General features: G+C 38.5%; 1 protein-coding gene and 1 long non-coding RNA gene across 23 annotated transcripts in view; one reads left to right on the top strand and one right to left on the bottom strand.

Annotated features, from left to right (window-relative positions):
• Window positions 1–16,133, top strand: part of APBB2 (amyloid beta precursor protein binding family B member 2) — a 365,411-nt gene that overhangs the window by 71,966 nt on the left and 277,312 nt on the right. The gene's annotated exons all lie outside the window — the stretch shown is intronic.
• Window positions 1–16,133, bottom strand: part of LOC309863706 — a 36,019-nt gene that overhangs the window by 14,607 nt on the left and 5,279 nt on the right. For 3 of the 5 annotated variants that reach the window (XR_014311201.1, XR_014311202.1, XR_014311205.1), the window contains one exon: window positions 9,237–9,454. This is a non-coding gene — a long non-coding RNA (uncharacterized lncRNA). Of the gene's footprint in view, window positions 1–9,236; window positions 9,455–15,284; window positions 15,852–16,133 lie in introns of all 5 variants that reach the window. The other 2 variants (XR_014311203.1, XR_014311204.1) reach the window with 2 other exon arrangements.

A 16,133-nucleotide genomic window follows, 5' to 3' on the forward strand; every position in this document is an offset into this window, starting at 1 on the left:
GGCAACTATTGATCGTTTTCTTGTCTCTGTAGTTTTGCTTTTTCCAGAATGACATGTTTGGAGTCACGCATCATGTAACCTTTCAGATTGGCTTCTTTCACTTAGAAATAAGCTTTTAAGATTCCCCCATGTTTTTTTTGTGGCTTGATAGCTCATTCCTCTTCAATGCTGGATAATTTTCAATTGTCTGGACGTGCCACAGTTCATTTATCCATTCACGGATTGAAGGATATCTTGGGTACTCCCCAAAGTTCGGTAGTTGTGAATAAAGCTGCTGTGAACATTCATGTGGCTTTTACGTGGACATAAAGTTTTAGTTCCTTTGAGAAAATACCAAGGAGTATGATTTCTGGTTTGTATGGTAGAATTATGTTTAATTTTGTAAGAAACTGCCAAACTGTCTTCTAAAGTGACTGTACTATTTTGCATTCCCACCAGCAATGAATGAGACTTTGTTTTGCCCCATCTTTGCCAGCATTTAATGTTGTCAGTGTTTTAGATTTTAACCATTTTAATAGGTATATGTGGCATTTCATTGTTATTTTTATTTGCAGTACCCTAATGATGTATGACATTGCTTTACATGTGCTTGTTTGCCACCTGTGTATCTTCTTCGGTGAGGTACCTGTTCAGATCTTTGCCCATTTTTAAGTCAGATTGTTCATTTTCTTATTGTTGAGCTCTAAGAGTTCTTTGTATGTTTTGGATACCAGTCCTTTATCAGATAAGTCTTTTGTGGAGATGTTCTCCCTGTTCTGTGGCTAATTTTTTTTCACTCTCTTGACAATGTCTTTCTCATAACTGAAGTTTTTAATTTTAATGAAGTCCAGCTTATCAATTATTAGTTCTTTGTGGATTGTTGTGATTGTATCTAAAAGTCACTGCCACCCCAAGGTCTTCCAGATTTTCTCCTTATTTTCTAGAGTTTTATAATTTTTTTACATTTAGCCCTATGGTCTCCAGGTATTTTGAATTAATTTTTGTGAAAGCTGTTGAGTTCTTTGTCTTTGTCTAGATTTATAGTTTGGATGTGAAATTATAGTTATTCTAACACCATTTGTTGAAAAGACAGTCCTTTCTTTATTGAAAGGCGTTGGCTCCTTTGTCAAAGATCAGTTGACTATGGTTGCGTGGGCCTGTTTCTGGGCTCTCTGTTCTGTTCCATTGATCTATTTGTTTATTCTTTGAACAGTACCACACTGTCTTAATTACTACAGCTTACAGTAAATCTTCAATTCAGATAGTGTTAGTCCTCTGACTTTGTTCTTTTTCCTCTGTATCGTATTGGCTATTCTGGACTTGCTTCTCTTTGTAAACATTAGATCAGTTTATCAATATCCACAAAGTAATTTGCCAAGATTTTGATTGAGATTGTATTGACTCTATAGGTCAGGTTGAGAAGAACTGATATCTTGACGATATTGAGGCTTCCAATCCATTAATGCGGCATCACTCCCTTTATTTAGAACTTCTTGATTTCTTTCAGCAGTTTTATCATTTTCCTTATATAGATCTTGTATTTATATCTAAGTATTAGATATGTATCTAAGTATTTCATTTATTTTGATGCTAGAATAAGCAGTATTGTATTTCAAATACCAGTGTTTATTGATGGTGTGTAAGAAAGCAAATGACTTTTTTATATTAACTTTGAATTCTGCAGACTTGCTCTGATTGATTATTTGATCCAGGAGTATTTTTATTGATTCTTTGGGATTTTCTGCATAGACAGTCATGTCATCTGTGAACACAAAGACTGATTTATTTCTTCCTTCTCAATCTATTCCTTTTCTTTTCTTTTCTTTTTTAGAGATTTTATTTATTGGACAGAGATACACAGCGAGAGAGGGAACACAAGCAGGAGGAGTGGGAGAGGGAGAAGCAGGCTCCTCGCTGAGCAGGGAGCCCATTGTGGGGCTCGATCCCAGGACCCCAGGATCATGACCTGAGGGGAGGGCAGATGCTTAACAACTGAGCCATCCAGGCACCCCTGTTTCTTTTATTTTCTTGTCTCACCTTACTAGCGAGGACTACTAGTATGATGTTGAATGGGAGTGGTGAGAAGTATCTTGCTTTGTTCTTCATCTTCATGAGAACATATCTAGTTTCTCACCATTTAAGTATAATTTTAGCTATAGGTTTTTTTGCAGATGTTCTTTATCAATTTGAAGAAGTTTCCCCCTCTAATCCTGGTTTGCTGAAGAGTATTTTTCGTGAATTGGTATTGGATTTTTATCAGATACTTTTTCTACATCTATTAATAGGATCAGATGATTTTTTTTTCTTTTTTAGCTTATGATATGATGGCTTATATTAATTGATTTTTGAATGTTGAACCAGCCTTTTGATGGGGATTGTGTTGAAACTCTAGATCAATTTGAGGAGTAATGCCATTTTGCCAATGTTAAGAGTTCTGATCCAGAGTGCCTGGGTGGCTCAGTGGGTTAAGCGCCACCTTTTGATTTTACCTCAGGTTATGATTTCAAGGTTGTGAGAGTGAGACCTGCATGGAGCCTGCTTAAGGTTCTCTCTCTGCTTTTCCCCCCACCGCATGCCTCTGTGTGTGTGTGTGTGTGTGCGCGCGCGTGCGCACGCACGTGCACGCGCTCTCTCTCTCTCAAAAAAACAAACAAACTGGAAAAAACCAAAATAGCTCTGATTCATTAACATGGGATATATTTCCATTGATTTAGATCCTTTTCTTTTTTAATATTTATTTATTTAGAGAGAGCGATAAAGGGAGGGGCAAAGAGAGAGGGAGCAAGATAATCCTAAGCAGAGTCCCCACTGAGCAGGGAGCCTGATGTGGGGCTTGATCCCACGACCCCAAGATCATGACCTGAGCTAAAACCAAGAGTCAGACACTCATCTGACTGAGTCACCCTGGTGCCCTTAGATCTTTTAAAATTTCTTCAACAGTGTTTTGTTGTTTTTAGGCAACAAATCTTGCACTTTGCTATTAAATTTATTCCTAAGTATTTTTTTCTTTTTGTTACTTTCATAAATGGAATCATTTTTAAAATTTCATTTTCAGAGTGTTCATTGCCAGAATATAGAAATACAGTTGATTTTTATAAATTGATCTTGTTTCCTTAAGCCTTGAACTTGTTTATCAGTATAGACAGTTTTTTATTGTGTTGCGACTTCCTTAGGATTTTCTGTATACCAGATTATGTCGTCTGGAAATAGAGATAGTTTCATTTCTTGTTCAGTCTGGATGTTATTACCATTATATTTTACAGGGATTTGAAAACTTGGCTCTGATACGAGAAATACAAAGTAACGAGCTTTGGAGTTACTAATGAAATCATCCTATTATGTAGCTTTTGAAAAGAACAGAAGATAACTATGAAACTTATCTCCTTATCATCAAGTTAGTTACACAGTCGGTGAGCTTCTTAGCTATTCCTGTATCTTCTTTAGGGAAATACCTGTTCAAATTCTTCACTTATTTTCATATTGAGTTATTTGTCTCTAAGTCCCTTATCAGATACATCATTTGCACATATTTTCTCCCAGTCTGTGGCTTCTCATTTTCCTAGTACTATCCTTGAAGCTCAAAAGAATATGTTTAAATTCCAGTTAACGTACAGTGTGATACGAGTTTCAGGCGTACCATAAAGTAATTCGGCGCTTGCGTACAACACCCAGGGCTCATCACCTGCTTGACCCATCCCCCTACCCACCTCCCCTTTGATGACCATTAGTTTGTTCTCTGTAGTTAAGAGTCCGTTTCATGGCTTGCTTCTCTTTCTTTTTTCTTTTGCTCATTTGTTTCTTAAATTCCACACGAGTGAATTCATATGGTATTGGTCTTTCTCTGACCCACTTAACTTCAGTTAGCATTATACTCTCCAGCCCATCCATGACATTGCAAACCGCAAGGTCTCAGTCTTTTTTTATGGCTGAGGAATATTCCATCGTCTCTGCATATCACATCTTCCTTATTCATTCAGTCAATGGACACGGGCTATTTCCACAATTTGGCTACTATACATATTGCTGCAGTAAATATCAGGGTACATGTATTTCTTTTGAGTTAGTATTTTTGTATTCTTTGGGTGAGTATCTGGTAGTGCAATCGCGGGGTCATAGGGTAGCTCTATTTTTAACTTTTTGAGGAACCTCCATTCTGTTTTCCAGAGTAGATGCATCAGTTTGCTTTCCTACCAACAGTGTAAGATTGTTCCTCTTTCTCCACGTCCTTGCCAACCCCTGTGGTTTCTTGTGTTGTTGATTTTAGCCATTTTGACCGGTGTGAGGTGATATCTTACTGTAGTTTTCATTTGTATTTGCCTGATGATCAGTGATATTGAGTGTCTTTTATGTGTCTGTTGGTCATTTCCAGGTCTTCTGCCCACATTTTAGTTAGATTATTAATTTTTTGAATGTTGAGTTTTAAAAGTTTTTAATTGTAATGAGTTCCGTTCTTTAGTCTTTTCTTTTAAAATTAATGATTTTGATGTTTCTAAGTATTCTCTACCTAACTAAAGGTCACTGAAGTTTTTCTCCTTGTGTTTCTCTCTAGAACTTTTGTCATGTTAGTCCTTAGACTTAGGGCTTTGGTCCGTTTGGGGTTAAGATTTGGGTATTGTGTGAGGTTCAAGTATATGTTTATTTTTTTTCCTTCCGCAGCTATCCAATTGTCTCAAAACTATTTGCTGAGAAGACTGTCTTTTACCTTTTGATATATTTTAGCACCTTTGTAGGAAATCATTTGACCATAAATGTAAGAATTTCTCTCAGAACCCTCTGTTTCATTGATTATTTGTGCCTGTCCTTACACTTGTTCCATATTATACTTTACTTAGGTTTGCAATGCAGGTTTTTTTTTTGTGTGTGTGAAAAAGTTTTGCCTAAGAAATGGGGTTAAGTCGCAATATGTCTCTCTTTATTTTTACTATCATATCTTTGCTTCTTTCCTCTCTATTCTGAATCACTCTCTTAGAAGTACTAGTCTTTGGTTATTTTTCTTTCGGATAAATGTGGAAATCTGAAATGGGAGAAGAGAATGCAAACCAATTTAGATGGATTTTCTAGATTACTGTATGCATTACTTTAAATTAAAAATGCTCTGTTTTTCATAAAGATGGTGAGCATTCTAATGCCCATTATCCATTGGAATAAAACATTAAAATTTTCCATTACTTCTATCTTAATCATTACCAATAACTACTGACTGAAGGATTTGCAAGTTTGGTATATTATCTCAAGAATTTCAAGAATTTTCATTAATGATTATATGAATTGGGTCTAGTTTTACATAAAATGACACATTTCACAAAACATTTTATTAAATGGAAAATCTATGAAATAAAATGTTTTGGGTTTTGGTAATAGAGTACGATTTTATGTTTCATAGAAACTGAACATTTTTCATAGCTCAATTAAAATGCCATTTTTTTAATATTTACCTAGGCTCTTTTTGTCTTTGAGTTAGTATAGTTCTCAATAAGCAACTGTGCAGACATTAAAATAATTGGATCGGAAGCATGAAGACTGCAAATTTTTATTTCTTCCTTAATTACAACTCTGTAAAAATCGTGAATAGGTGTGATTTAGAAGGAAAAAAAATCAGTGCTTTCTTTGGTGACATTTGGATTCTAGTTGGCCCTTTTGTTTTGTCATTAAGTTATAATTTTGTTTGGGGGATGACTTATTTTTAATTTGAAAAATCATAAAATTTTGGTCTCCGTAAAAATCAGAGACAGTTCTTTTCTCTCAAGTACCGCTGGAAGCTAACTTCTGCCTCTGGGCTTTAATTGAGTATTAAAATCAAAATTAGATCTAGAATATGTTTTCTTGCGGTTCTGTTAGGAACAGTTCTATGGTCAAGCCATGCTTCCCCATTTCCAAAGGGCTCAGTTCAGGATATCTTCTCTGCTTCTTGCTCTTTCTTGCCAAGCTTCTTATTTCTGCCTGGGTAGACTACCATGATGGGAGCAGACATGCATGTCACCTGCCCCTTTGCTTTCTTTGGCTGTCCTTTGGCTGATAATGTCACCGCATAAAAATGCATCCATAGAGCAACGTGGGATTATTCTTTTCATTGTTCATTTAAAAGAAAAAGCCAGGGGCACCTGGCTGGCTTAGTTGGTTAAGCATCTGACTCTTGATTTTGGCTCAAGTCATGATCTCAGGGTTGTGGGATGGAGTCCCTGCCTCAGGCTCTGTGCTTAGCATGGAGTCTGCTTGTCCCTCTCCCTCTGCTTCTACACGACCCCCCGCCCCCCGCCACAGCTCTCTCTCTCAAATAAATAAATAAATAAATAAAATCTTTTTAAAAACATAAAAGGGAAAGCCATAGGTAAGCTTCCACTTAACAACTCTAGGACTCAGGAGGTGGGCATCATGGCTCTTTTAACCCTGCCATTCCTTTAAATCTTTTCTTTCTCTTTGATGCCTTTTCAAAGTCTTTGTGACCTATTTGCAGAATGGTGAATGGATCCTGTGAGGCCAGTAGTATGTAAAAATGTTCTAGGAAAATATGTTTTCGGTCTTGTTTTTCTTAGAGAGCTAAAACGAAATATGGATGGGTAATAGTAACTTCTTAACTTTATGGAGAGCCTTATGCTGGATGATGTTCGGGGTTCACAGTGTTTGAATCTCTGAAATTTGAGTCATGGTACAGTGACATCTGTGAAGGCTCTGGTCTTTTATTATCGTTTGGTTGCTGATGAAGCAAAATCAGATCAATTTCATCACATTCAGTGAGCCAGTAGTGAAAAGAGTGTTCGGAACTTGCTTTTGTTAGGAGAAACCACATTTTTGTGTCAATGTGTGGTGGAGATGTTTATGACAAATATATTAATGGAGTTTGGCATCTCACATCTTTTTTGATTTTTTGCTTGTCTTTCTAGTTTTTATGTGAAATAATCTGAATTATCAAGTTTCCTTGAGAAGCCTTCAAAGATACCATACTTGAGTGACCTATAATCAATTGTTATTTATTTTAATGTAATTACTACTATAAGAACAAGCAGTGGTTTCTCAGTCCTATATTGACCTGTAATGAATAAAACATTTTATGTGATGACATGGTCTGAATAAGATCTATATTCATGACACGGTAACTGTTCATAACTTCGGATTGATTATTATCTGCTATTATCTGCCAGATTGATTATTATCTGCTCCAATAAGAATTGATCTTCCACTTCATTCATTAACAGAAATAGTCTGCTGGGTGTTTTTATATATAGACAGTATCCAAGCCAGTAATTTATTTGAAACATGAGTATCAACATGAGTCTAGCTATCATTAAGAAATTGCTCTGTGTAATTTGCTAGTGTATCCATTTTAAGAATGGAAGAAAATGGTTTTTCCTGCAGTCGTCATGCAGCTGAGGCCCTTTGAGGACAGATTTTAGAATCTTAGTAACTATTCTGTGTCTGGTTTCATAAGGGTGATTCTCTTGAAGATATAAGTTTGCAGATGGTTTGTTAATGCTGTAGTTCACTTCTAGTGTCTGGGCAAAGAATGACAGTAGCGAAGAAAGTAAGAGGATAGTAACGATTTTTACAAAAGGCTCACCTCAGAAATAAAAAGTGGAGCGTCGAACCATGACACTGGGCCCTCAGTGTTTCTAAAATTGGATCCAAAATGACTGGTGCTCTTGAGCAGGCATGAATTTATGAGTAATAAGAAATGCTGAATTAGTTCTACTTAGGTCAGAACAATTCAGTTAAATTCCAGTGAATGTGTCCTATGTGCAATGTTACTTTGGTAGTTGCTGGAGGGAATAAAATGAAATATCCTGGGGGAAAGACAGTCAGAATGGAAGCCCTTTTGGGAGAGCTAACTTTTTTTTTTTTTTTAATAGTGTGTCCAGTATGCTAAGTACTTAAGCCCTTTTAGAGCTTTTGATGGGTTAGGGTGGAAGGCTTCATTTGAGCCTCACAGCAATCGGATGGCAGAGAGGCATTCAGTATCTATCTTATAGATAAAGAAGCTTAGGATCAGTGAGATCAAATGGTCTTATTGAAGTCTCACATCTCCTCATTTAAATTTGAATATGAATTTTTTTTTTCTTAGGCACCGTTGTGTACAGGTATAAATGAAAGCATTGCCTATAAAAAGTGATTGACCTATGGAAACTCTCTTTATATATGTATCTCTTTCTTCATGTATCTTTCATTATTTTTATAATTAATGATATAATAAAGGCCCAGGGAACCAGATGAGTAGAATGCTTTGGAATTTCCAAGGAGCAAGGGATGGATATGGATGCAGATTAATTTGGAGAAATATCATTTTGTTATTTTTGATAAATTAGGAGGTAGGAAGTTATTATCCGTGGATGGGTGTTTTCAAGCCATTTTACCTGAGAAAGATATCTAATCAGACTCTCAGAGGCAGAAATAAAAATTCAGGGCATGTTTTGGGTTCCATTTCATTGATTTCTGCTCTGATCTTTATTATTTCTCTTCTCCTGATGGGTTTAGGCTTTCTTTGTTGTTCATTCTCTAGCTCCTTTAGGTGTAGGGTTAGGTTGTGTATTTGAGACCTTCCTTGTTTCTTCAGGGCATGTTTTGGGAAATTCTAGGTTTTATAGCCAAGGGATGTGGCCCACCCACACACTCTGAACTTGCTGTGAGTTACCCAGAGGGATCTGGTTGTGAGGGGGATCAGACACTCGCAGCCAGTTTCTCAGAGAAGGAAGTAATTAGGGAAAACTGTGGACGTTCCTAACTATCCCATATCCCCACTCTGCACTCATTGTTTGAGAACTTCCAGCTTCTTTGAGCTATCATGGGAGCTCTCTAGAAGTGGACAGTGGTGAGGGACCAACAAACATGTTCACCTCTCTGATGGTTTGAGACTCCAGTCTCTCTTTTGCTTCCTTGGTATTTTCAACAGCTAGTATTCATAGTTAAGTACTGCTATGGTCTAAATGGCCCCCCACAATTCATATGTTGAAATCCTGGCTTCCAAAGATGATGGTGTGAAGAGGTGTTGACTTTGGGAGGTACACGTCATAAGGGTCGAGCCTTCATGAATGGAATTAGTGCCTTACAAAAAAGGTTCTAGAGAAATCCCTCTCTGCCACGCGAAAATGCATTGAGAGGGCCAGCTGTGAACCAAAAAGAGGGCCCTAACTAAAAGGCAACTGTGCTGACACCATATTCTGGGACTTCCCAGCCTCCAGAACTGTGAGAAATAAATTTCTCTTACTTATAAGCCATCCAGTCTGTGGTATTTGGTTTTGGCAGCCGAAAGGGACTAAGACAAATACCTATGAGACATTAATTCTCATCTGTAGCCCGTTTCTTTTCCTGAGGTTGTGTCTTAGACAAAGAATGTAGAAAGAAGTAAAAGGTCAGGCACGTAAAACCTTTACAAAGCTGTGATCCCCAACCTTCATCTGTGCTATAAGATGTTTCCAGCTTGGTTCTTGTAATCTCTGTCGTCTGCAAGAGCTTGGCTTAGCCTGGGATGGGTTGGTTGTCTGACCTGTGATACAGTTTGAAACAAAGCAGGTCAGTTTTGGTACCCGTAACCATACAGAAAGGGGACTACTGTTTGAGATTAAATTATCTTCTAAAATAGCTACCAGTGAAGAGCAATTTGGCAATATATTTCAAAATTTAAAATCACCAGCAATTTCATAAATAGGCTCACTTAAAATTATGCCAAGATATTTGTACAAGTTACAATATAACATGTTTATAGAATGGAGTCTGTGTGCTGATTTGAAATTATCTTGTATCTAAAATACAATATATAATGTAATAATGGTATATACTTACACATACTTATATGTATTCATGTATGAAAAGAACATTTTACAGAATCATATGAATACCATTCTCTTTTGTCTAAATCTTTTTAAAAAGATATATAAGCTGATATATATACTTTTTCTTTAAAAAGATATGAATGTTAATATGCTGGAAGATTTTTCTTTTTTCTTTCTTTTCTGTATTTGAGTTTTCTAATCAGGTTCATTTCTTCTTCTTCTTTCCTTTTAAAAATGAATCAGGAGCTAACCAGGTAGTATGGTCACGGACCATTTTCCTTCATTGTGTTTGAATGCAATTTATAAAACCCTATTAAGCGTTTTTAAAAACACAGCATGGGTGCCTGGGTGGCTCAGTGGGTTAAGCCACTGCCTTCAGCTCAGGTCATGATCTCAGGGTCCTGGGATCGAGTCCCGCATCGGGCTCTCTGCTCAGCAGGGAGCCTGTTTCCTCCTCTCTCTCTCTCTCTGCCTGCCTCTCTGCCTACTTGTGATCTCTGTCTGTCAAATAAATAAATAAAATGTTTAAAAAAATAAAAAATAAAAACACAGCACATTTTTCTCTAATACTCGTTTGTCAGACTTTCTTGTCCTCTTTGTATGCTGAGGAAGGGGATGATCTTTGTGGGAAAAGTGGTCAAGTATGTGCTAAGCCAGCAGACATTCCCTTGAAAGTTTATTAGTTAAAGCATTGAATTGAGCAAGAGAAAGAAAGATATTTACCAAATGTGATTCGAAGGACAAAGAATCCCATCTTGCTGGAGTGTGTCTGAAAGTGTACCTTTATGCTCAGTTTGTTTGCTTTAAATATGGGCTTTGAACTGAACTATGTTTGCTTTTCAGCCCACAAGGCTAGAGGTGGTCATGAAAGTCTCTCAAATCTGATTGCTAATCAGGCAAGCTGTTTGCTAAGAAAGGCAGGCCTGCTTGGAGTAGAAGTAATGACTGATGCACAGATAAAGCCAGGGTGCCTTTTAAGTTATCTTTGGACTTCTGTGTCTCGATTTGCTTTTCTCTTAATTAAAACCTCTAGACACAGGCCATAGGTCAAAGGAGATAAGTCCTTTAAACTCTCCCAATAATAATTACTCCTTAAGTTTTTTTTTTTTTTAATGAAGATTTTTATTTATTTATTTGAGAGAAAGCAAGAGCATACCAGCAGGGAGGAGGGGCAGTGGAAGTGGGAGAAAGCAGACTCCCTGCTGAGCAGGGGGCCTTACTCGAGGCTTGATCCCAGGACCTTGAGATCCTGATCTAAGCCAAAGGCAGTTGCTTAACTGACTGAGCCACCCAAGCACACCATTAAAAAAAAAAAAAAAAAAAGATTTTATGTATTATTTGACAGAGATCACAAGTAGGCAGAGAAGCAGGCAGAGAGACGGGGTTGGGGGGGGAGTAGGGGGTGGGGCAGGCTCCCTGCTGAGCAGAGAGCTCGATGTGGGGCTCCATCCCAGGACCCTGAGACCATTACCTGAGCTGAATGCAGAGACTTAACCCACTGAGCCACCTAGGTGCCCCAGCACCCCACCCCCGTCCTTTTTTTTTTTTTTTTTAAAGAATGTAGACAATGGTGCTCTGAAGAATAGACCCATGTTAATACCACTTATCTATATGTATTTTAGTCTCTAATGATGTTTCATTTTTAAAAAATCAGCAAAGCCTTGTATTTTTGCTAGATTCAGAAGAATTTTACTAACTTCTTCTTTTTCTTAAAAATGGTTTGATGAGTAGCTCATCAGGATCAGTAATATTTATTTTTGTCTTGTCTTCCTTTTTGTGTAGTTTGTGTACTGATATCTGTCCCTCTTATACTGAGTCATGTCAGGAAATAGAATTCCCATGTTTTAAGGTACTTGAATCATAGTGTAGAAATTGTAATCTTTAGAGAAATTAAGGAGACAGTTTCTGAAATAGTGTGTTTATCTGTATGCAATTGATTATGTTTATAATATAGAAAAGTCTGAAACAGTACGAATGACACTGGATATCATGAGAGAAACTGATATTACCTTCAATAAATACTTAGTTCCCACAAGAACCTGATACTTTAAGAACTCATGGTAACTAGTGCCTAATGTGGGGATTACAAACTCAGATACCTGTCAGGACCTGACAGAAAAGTAAACAAGTGAACTGGAGTGTAAAGTGGGGGCGAGGGGGGGGGAGGGCGTAGTTACCACATGGCTATTCAAGAATGAGGGTCCAGTCTTGCCTGATGTTTCACTATTTCAAGAGAAGGCAGAAATGTGGATTTTTATGTGACTGCTTCAGTTTTTAAGTATGTTGGCAATACATTTATGATAATTAAAAGCTATTCTTTCGTTCTTTGCTGTGATGTTCTTTTCAGTAAGTATTACAGCTGCTTTTTATATAGTCGGTGGCATGGGGCTAAAAAGGGTGTGGCGTGGCTCCTGTTTTCTAGGGACACACTGTCTAGCTGGGCCAGTGTGATGGGGGAACAGTTGGCACAGGTGGTCAATGCCTCAGGACCCCCGAGGTGGGTAGAAGTCTGAATGAGCTTGACCGTCTCAGGAAGACTTCTTAAAGGAGCTAGTATCTGCAGTGAGCCTTGAAGGGCCTGTGTCTTGAGATTTAGAGCATTGGAGAGCCGAGGTGGAGCTATGGGAGGGCGTGAGGTCTTGGGCAGGCATAGGCACACAAGGAGGAGGACTTCGGAGTAGGTCTGTGCTCTGGAAAGAGACCCACAGGGAGCAAGTGATGCAGTGATGGGAGAGTGTTCTGAACTCCAGTCCTGCTACAGTTTGTAGGAAAAAGAGAGAGAAAGCAGAGGGAGCATTGAAGACAGGGGAGCCAATTCTAAACTTTCCCAGCCATCTAGGAATGAGGAGAGAGTCTGGGCTGCGCTTAGTTTTTATCAATGAAAACGAAGAAATGGAGACATGTTTTGCAGTCCATCGGAAAATCATCTTGACTTGACCTTCAGAACGTATCCGTTGTTGCCATCTTGACCCAGGCCATCATTCTGTCTTGTCTGGATTATTCCAGGGACCTCCTAGCTGCTTTCCTTCATTTCTTTCCTTTCTTGCCTCTCTGTACTCACAATTTTCATCTTATTTTATTTTTCCTTCCCTGCCCCTATGTTCATCTGTTTCGTTTCTTAAATTCCACATACAAGTGAAATATATGGTATTTGTCTTTATCTGACTGATGTATTTCGCTTGGTAAAATACCCTCTAGTTCCATCCATGTCATTGCAAATGGTAAGATCTGATTCTTTTTGATGGCTGAGTAGTATTTTGTTGTCTGTATACATCACATCTTCTTTATCCATTCATCTGTCTGTGGACATCTGCACTCTTGCCATATTTTGACTACTGTGGACATTGCTGCTATAACCATTGAGGTGCATGTGTCCCTTCAAATTACTATATTTATATCTTTGGAGTAAATACCTAGTAGTACGATTGCTGGGTCGTAGGGTAGCTCTATTTTTAACTTTTTGAGGAACCTCCACACTGTTTTCCAGAGTGGTTTCACCAGCTTGCATTCCCATCAGCAGTGTAGGAGGGTTCCCCTTTCTCCACATCCTTGCCAACATGAATTTTGTTTATTTAATGATCTGTCTCCAGCACCTATTCCCATCAGCAGTGTAGGAGGGTTCCCCTTTCTCCACATCCTTGCCAGCATGAATTTTGTTTATTTAATGATCTGTCTCCAGCACCTAGAATGCTTCCTGCTATATAATACAATCTCAGTAAATGTTTATGGATTTAAGGAGTAACATAGTCAAACTTGAATAATAAAAGTAGGTTATAAGGTCATAAATTGTTAGAAGGCTTAAATTGAGGGCGCCTGGGTGGCTCAGTTGGTTGAGCGACTTCCTTCGGCTCAGGTCATGGTCCCGGACTTCCAGGATCAAGTCCCGCATCGGGCTCCCAGCTCCCTGGGGAGTCTGCTTCTCCCTCTGACCTTCTTCTCTCTCATGCTCTCTCTCACTCTCTCTCTCTCAAATAAATAAATAAAATCTTTAAAAAATGCTTTTTTTTAAAAAAAAGGCTTAAATTGAGATTAAAATCATATAAATGATATTGTTTTGGTATTTCTTTTAAAAAGGGCTTTGGCAATCCTTTAGATATAGGACTTTACAATATTACGTGTAGCTAATATTACTATGCACCTGGTTTGAAAAGAAGTCTTGATCTCAGTGTTATTTTTTAAACCCGTTTTGATATCAGGAGCAGGCTGTACAGATGAACACAGCAATAGGTAATCCTTCATGCAAAGATGAGAATGCCTATGTGAAAAGGCACACGTGAAATGAGTGAAAATGTGTATTTTTTTTTTTTACACCGGCCTTTCATTATGATGAATGTCAAGGGAATGTCCTGATTTTTTCCGTGTTTAGATCTTTGTTGCAGTACAAATTGCTTATTAAATGTGGACTGGCAGCTGGTGCTTAGATATCTTTTGGATATGCCCGTACCCCTACTTTATGACTGGATTTGGTAGGTGATGAAGTATTTCATAAAGGATTAAAAATTATGTGTTGCTCTTTTTGATCATCAAAATCAGAATAGTGTTGGGACATTGTTGAATGCAATATTTTTTCATGAGGAAAGGTAGTTAATTTTGAAAAAAAAGTGAGAATTTCCTGTCTATTAAGTCTAGTCTCTGGCACTAGTAAGAACAAACAGAAATAGGGGCGCCTCAGTGGCTCAGTCATTACACATCTGCCTTCGGCTCAGGTCATGATCCCAGGGTCCTGGGATCGAGCCCTGCATCAGGCTCTCTGCCAGTGGGACCCTGCTTCGTCCTCTCCCTCTGCCTGTGTTCCCTCTCTCGCTGTGTCTCTGTCAAATAAATAAATAAAGTGTTTAAGAAAAATGTTTAAAAAGAAAAGAACAAACAAATAGAGATTTGCCTTGGCCGTTGTTCTGACAGAGTCAAGGGGTCGATTTTGTCCTCTCCTAAATCTCAGGTTCAAGTCCTAACCCTCAGGACCTTAGAATGTGGCTCTGTATTTGAAGATAGGATCTTGAAAGAGGCAGTGAAGTTAAAATGAGGTCACTTAGGTGGACCTTTGCCAGTTGAACTAATAGGACGAGGAAATTTAGACTCATTCAGACAGCAGAAAGACCATGTGAAGACACAGAGAGAAGGCAACATCTATAAGCCAAGGAGAGAGATAAAAACAACTTTGCCAAATGTTGATACTGACAGCATCTCGGACTTCGAAGTCTCCGTGTGTAAGCCACACAGCCCGTGGACGTTGGTCACGGCAGCTTTAGCAAACAAACAGAAGCAGAAACCAAGACTGTTCCAGGAGATCTGGTCTCTCACCCAGTGTCTGCATCCCCATCTCCCTGGAGGTTTGGGAGAGCGTGATTCGTGGCACCTGGGGTATTCCCAAAAGAATGTCTGTCTGAATGCTCGCCGGCTTGCCGGGCAATGACAGTGGTGATTCCTTGGCACAGTCATTCATTGCTGGGGCCATTTTTGTTGGAAGCTGCGTGCCTTGTCAGCATTTTCATCTCCCTCAGAAACTGAGCGAAGAGTGAGATGAAGGAGAGGCGCTTCTCTTACCTCTTCCTGCGACGTGATGCATCAGCTTTCATTGAGGAGGCTAGGCCCCAGCTCCGCGGAATGTCCTTTGGAGATGGGATGGCTCTGTGGAGGGCCATCTCTGGTGGGAACTGGACCATGGACGTGAGATTCCCGGGTCTCCAGCCACATCCGCTTCCTGGGGAGACTGTCCCTGGCAGCTTGGAATTTAACTGAAGCCCAGTTTCATCCCTGGTTTTCACAGTCAGTCTGAAGTCTGCTGTTACTTACGAAAGGAGCTAGAAAACAAATTCTTGAAGAAACAGAGCCCGAGAGGTCTTTCAAAGAACTTTAGAATTTTTCACTTCACGTTTTGGTAGATCTGTTTTCCAAAGGGGCAGGGCAAGAGGAGTCTGCAATTAATTAGGTGATAATGAGTTTTGTTTGGTTTTGTTCCACGTCTCCTAGGCTTGGAGAAGATGAGGGGCATAAATGTGGAGAACTTTCCTTTTGAATTCTGTCTTGATCAGATTTCTGGGACACCTGACATCAGGATATTTAAAACATCCAGACACCTGAAGTGAAGTGTTCCTGTTCTCTCCTGTGTATCTAGGGTCAAAGAGACATGTTTGATGTTAAAATTACACCTCTTCCCAATGTTAGGTCGACTCTTATAAGTGATAGTATGAAGAGTGCTTCTTCAAATTCCTCGTTTTCATATATTGCTATTATGTGAGAGAGATGAGATTATCCTGATAATTGAGTTAAATTTAAAATACCCGCTTCCAGTCATGACATAGCATGTTTTTACCTACTTTATCTCTTTAAAAATGTTTATTTTTTAAAATTTTTTTCTCTTAAAAAATGTTCAATTGACTATATTTGTGTGTG

This window comes from Mustela nivalis, assembly GCF_964662115.1.
Source record: "Mustela nivalis genome assembly, chromosome: 4".
Taxonomy (NCBI): domain Eukaryota; kingdom Metazoa; phylum Chordata; class Mammalia; order Carnivora; family Mustelidae; genus Mustela; species Mustela nivalis.